This window comes from Schistosoma mansoni, chromosome 1 (assembly GCF_000237925.1).
Source record: "Schistosoma mansoni strain Puerto Rico chromosome 1, complete genome".
Lineage (NCBI taxonomy): Eukaryota > Metazoa > Platyhelminthes > Trematoda > Strigeidida > Schistosomatidae > Schistosoma > Schistosoma mansoni.
Genome location: NC_031495.1, coordinates 12,402,990 through 12,408,977, shown reverse-complemented (window position 1 = coordinate 12,408,977; position 5,988 = coordinate 12,402,990).

Genomic DNA, 5,988 nt, shown 5'->3' with positions numbered 1-5,988 from the left:
TGCTCAGTCCCCCTAGGTTTTCCATGGTGGTCTAGCTTCAATTAACTCATGATGTCAACTATATATATATATATATATATGTTATTATACGTTCTGCTCATATGATCAAAACAATAATAAGAACAAAATTATGTATAATTAAGTATCTTTTTTTGCTTATATATATGAAAAAATCACAATAAATTCAATTCATTATTGTTTCTTGTTACTTAAATTATAAACATAAAAAACTTATATAAACAAAATTAAACTAGCACATGTACAAAAATGAACAATAAAATCAATATGTTATTATTATTATTTATTTTGTTATTTATTTCGCTGTTTTTGTAACAAAATGATTGTGTTTTTTTTCATTCTAGTTAAAATAAAAGAAAAAAAAAAGTTTTTTTATGTTTTGAAAATCTATTTTCTTCTTTTTTTTTTGTTTTTATTACCAAGAAGGAAAAACTCCTCATCTATTAATCTATCATATTGATATATAGATATATGTAAATATATACATGTATTGAATACCATACTGTTTAGATGATAACTCTTCCAATGAAGATAACAGAATAATGAAAGTTTTCTTAAAAATAAGTCTTATCCAATCCTTGTATAGTAGATTATCCTTAATTTGATAGGATAACTATATATATATTTATATATATTTTTTGTTTTCTCGATTTCCCTTTTAATATTATTAATATATCTATGTATAAATATATATATATATATATTAAAACAAAATGATTATCATGGTTACAATGATAATTTAATGGTTAAAATGATCTTCTAACTCATATATCATAAATAAGAATAAATTAAACTTTAATAAAAAGAAACACAAAAATTTTATAAAGAAAAAAGAAAAAGAAGAAAAAAGAAGAAAAAGAAGAAAAGAATCTTTCCATGAACTCTTTCATATCAAATAGAATAATACATCATCATAATTATCAATTTATTCGAATTATTATTGGATGTATTGGTATATTAACAATAATATCACATATTATTTCAGCATTTTTATGGATTAGTTATATTATAGGTTGGAGAATAAATCGTAAATTAAAATATATACAACAAAAACAAGAAATTAATCATCATATATCTATTATATCTAATAGAAATAATATAAATTTAAGGCAGAAACAACAAGAACAACAAGCACAACAACAAGAACAAGAAGGGCAACAGCAGGAACAACAAGAACAAGGACAACAACCACCACTATCACAACAACAAAGAAGATCTCTTAAACTCTATAAACATAATTTAACATGGCCTATATGTACATTAAGAATATCAACACAAATTATTATATTTTCTATGGTGATCATTAATATTATAGGTTTTATTGATTTAATAAGATTAATATATTTATCAATAACTGGTAATGATTTACGTTTATTAACAAATGATTGGTTATGTAGAATACAAATATTTATATCATTTATAAGTTGTGATATATCTGAATGGCATTTTGTTATATTATGTATAGAACGTTGTTATATTATATTATATCCAAGAAAATATTATAGTATTAATAATACATTAATTAAACCAGCATTAATAATGATTATTATTATATATATAATAAGTATATTAGCTAATATATTTTTATTTATATCTAATGAATCAATATGTTTTATTAAATTTCGTAATTATTCAGTAAATATAATAAAATTTTCAATTACATTAATTATACCTGTATTACTTATAACTATATCAACAATTATAATGATTATTGTATTAATTAAATGGAAATTAAAAAATATGAAATATCGTATAAAATTATTATCATATTATAATACTACTCATAATACTACTACTAATAATAATACTACTAATAATAGTAATAATAATAATTCAATAAAAATCAATAAAAGGATAATTCAATCATTCACATATATTACTTCATCAATAAGAAATCAATTATCATTCAATCATATAAATCAATATAATAATAATAATAAACAATTAAAAATCAATAAATTAATAAATTATAATTATCATAAAAAATCAACTAAAATTATAGTAGCTAAAATGATGTTATTATGTGCTATATTATATTTATTAAGTTTATTATCATTATTTATATTTGGTTTAATATATGATGATTATTGTTGTTTTTTTATAGCTAAAAATAATAATAATTGGAATGATAATTTATTTAATTTAATATCAATATTATATTGGTTAATACAATCAATTACTAGTTATATATTAATGTTAGGTGCTATAAGTATTAGAAATGATATACAAATTATAATATGGTATATATGGTATAATATATTGAAAAGAAATCGATAATAATAATAATATTATGATTAATATTATATTGGCATGGCAACTCGAGTTCAGAGTATCTTGTTAACCATCTCCACCCTTTCATCTTATTGTTGACATATTATTTATTAGTAATACATGATATAAAGAATAGATTAATAAATAAATGTCATAATATATATTTTTTATTGATTTTTTTTCGCATTTGTTTTCATTTTCTCATTTTTTTTTGTTTTGATCATAAATAAATAAAAAAATAAATAATCAAACTATTTGTATATTCGATGTTACATAACATATGTGTGTATTATTTAAATGAAATATTGAGTTAACATACAATGTAGAAGAATTCAATGTTAGTTATTGTCATTTTTTTATGTTCAATTTTTCATTTTAATAAATGTAGATGATTTTATGAACAAAAAAGTTGTTCTGATTTCATATTGTAGAGAAACTTGATCGAGTGATGTGATCTTATTTGAACTACCGTATCATTGTTAGTTTGTTAAAGATTTTATAAAATAGATACTTACTTACCTACTTACTAATGCTTGTTAACCCTCGTGGAGGAGCATAGACCGCATACCAGCATTCTCTATCCAACCCTGTCCCAAGCAATCCTTTCCAGTTCCTTCCAATTGTTATTCATCATTTTCATATCTGCTTCTATTTCCCGGCGTAATGTGTTCTTTGGCCTTCCTCTTTTCCGTTTCTCTTCCGGATTCCAACTTAGGGATTGCCTCGTGATGCAGTTCGGTGATTTCCTCAATGTATGTCCTACCCACTTCCAACGTCTTTTCCTAATTTCCTCTTCAGCTGGAATCTGGTTCACCTTCTCCCACAGAAGGCTGTTCTGGATAGTATCCAGTCAGTGAATGTTAAGTATTTTGCGTAAATAACTGTTCATAAATACTTTAACCTTCTTGAAGATGTATGTAGTAGTTCTCCACGTTTCAGCTCCGTACAGTAGAACTGACTGTCTTGACGTTCGTATTGAAGATTCTCACTTTGAAACTAGTCGAGAGTTGTTATGAGTCCCATATGTTCTTCAATTGTTGAAATGCTGCCCTTGCTTTGCCAATCCTCGCCTTTACGTCTGCACCCGATCCTCCTTGTTTATCAACGATGCTTCCCATGTACGTGAATGTTTCCACCTCTTCCAGAGTTTCGCCACCAAATGTGATTTGGTTGGTGTTCTCCTTGTTGTATTTGAGAATCTTGCTTTTTCCTTTGTGTATGTTGAGGCCTATTGATGCAGAGGCTGCTGCTACATTTGTTGTCTTTGTCTGTATTTGCTCGTGTGTATGAGATAGGAGGGCTAGTTCATCTGCGAAGTCCATTGATAAAATAGATAGGTTGAAAATAATAATAGGATCTAGAACTCACATTTCATCTTTATTCTAACTCGTGAGCTGAATGTAATTACAACTAATCTATAAAATTCTCTATAATCTTTATAAAGAATATTTCTTGACTAATATAATTAGTTACAGCAATATAATTTCAAACTTTAAAGGAACTCAAACTGATAGTTGAGCATAGTATGAGGGAGTTGTAAAATAAAGCGTTTGTCTAAATAGTCACACTCTTTCGTATTTTTTATGTAGAAAACAATGAATTATGTATTTCTAAATTACTCAATTTTAAAGTTAAAGGATTAGATACTGAATAACTAAAATCAAAGGTTTGTTTGAAATACCTTAACTCGATCTAGTCGATTTGATTATTCTTTCAACAGAATATAAATTAAAACAGTTTGATAAACAAAATTTTCTTCTCAATGACGTAATTTACTGAACAAGTTCAACGGTATTCATTATTGTTTTACATGCAATAGTTAATATTCAGATAGAAAATTATTACATCATTACCAGAGATACTAAAAAGTAGTAAAAACAATCTAAAGTCTTGAAGAGAGTTACGTAATTGACAACCGATAACCATAATTGAGATAACATTTAGGAGAGTGATGTAGAAAATAACTATCAACATGATGAATATAAAAAGGACAATAAAGATATGAATACTTGTCAAAAATAACATACAAAATAATTAGATGGGTATTAGGATTGTGCTAAAATAAAGGATGAGATATTCCGCTTCTGAACGCAAAGAATAGATTGAATTTGATGAACTCCTGAAGACCGTGCTACGTATAAATTTCTTGTGCAACTTTCTTTTAAGCAAATTCATCTACATTTCTGAATAATTTTTAGTGGAGATTCTAGTGCAGTAATAGAAAACTAAAATTAAACGGATTTTCAACAATAAAATTATTATAACTAAGATCATGTACCAATCACTGTTAGTCCACCATTGAATATATGGAAGCACTAGAAGACCGTTTCGTCCCAGTGTGGGACTCCTCAGCAGTGAGCATCCACGACCCCGCACGCGGAACTCGAACCCAGAACTTTTGAATTCGCATGTGACCTCTTAACCTATAGACCACTGAGCCGGTAATCCAACGTTGTTACTGTCTAACTGCAATCAACCCACGATAATGAGCGACCATTTTCTAAAAAATTTTCGGCTGATTTGAATTAACTTTTAGATAGCCATACTGAAAGGTGTTTGCAATCTTAATGTTCATAGAAACAATAATTTCTTGAAAGTAGTCAGTAAAATTTTGCACTGCCAATTTTCTTCAAATTCAATAATTGGCTTTCTGTTCCCACCAGCTCTAGGTGAAATACAGATGGATATAAATAATATAGGCCCTTGAATATTCATAGAACAGTCCAGTACAATATTAACAAAGTGATATTTCCATCAAACAATTCTTAATACATAGTGACAAGTCTATGCTCATTATGTGATAGTGATTAGTTTATGGTTAATAAGGAAAATAAAAATAGATGTCATTTAGAGTGAAATAGCTTCAGATTTCTAAAATTAGAATCCTAAACAATTTTGATTGTGATGTAAAGAGTTATGTTGAAAACAACTATGTGTGCTAAATTACAACATTAAGGTGATATTATGAAGTAAATGTTTTGCCCAAAACAGAAACAATACTAAGAAAACTTAACGTCCAGGTCAAATAGAAGGGTAACTAAAAAGTTAATCTATAAAAAGAGGAATTGTTGCAATTTCTTAAATAGTCTAGATTCAATTCAAAGATAATTGCAATGGAAGTGACAACATGTTGCTCAGTATTATAATACACTTATGTCTATTACCCCTCATGGAGGAGCATAGGCCGCTCGCCAGCATTCTTCATCCAACTCTGTACTGCGTAATTCTTTCCTGTTCTTTCCAGTTGCTATTCATCCTTTTCATGTCCGCATCCAATTACCGACGTGGTGTTCTTCGGTCTTCCCCTTTTCCATTTCCCTTCGGAATTCCAAGTTAGTGTTTGCCTTAGGATGCAGTCTGATGATTTCCGTAATGTATGTCCTATCCACCTCCAACGTCTTTTCCTAATTTCCTCTTCAACTCGAAGCTGGTTTGTTCTCTGTCGCAGTAGAGTGTTGCTGATGGTATCCAGCCAAATGACATTCAGTATCTTACGTAGACAATTGTTTATAAATGCTTGTACTTCTTTGATGTTCTCCAATTTTCAACTTCGTACAGTAGAACTGTTATGATGTTCATACTGAAGATTGTGACTTTTATGTTGGCTGACAGTTGTTTCAAGTTCCTTATATTCTTCAATTGTAAGAATGCTGTCTTTGTTTTGCCAATCCTCGCCTTTATATCTGTATCAGACCCTCC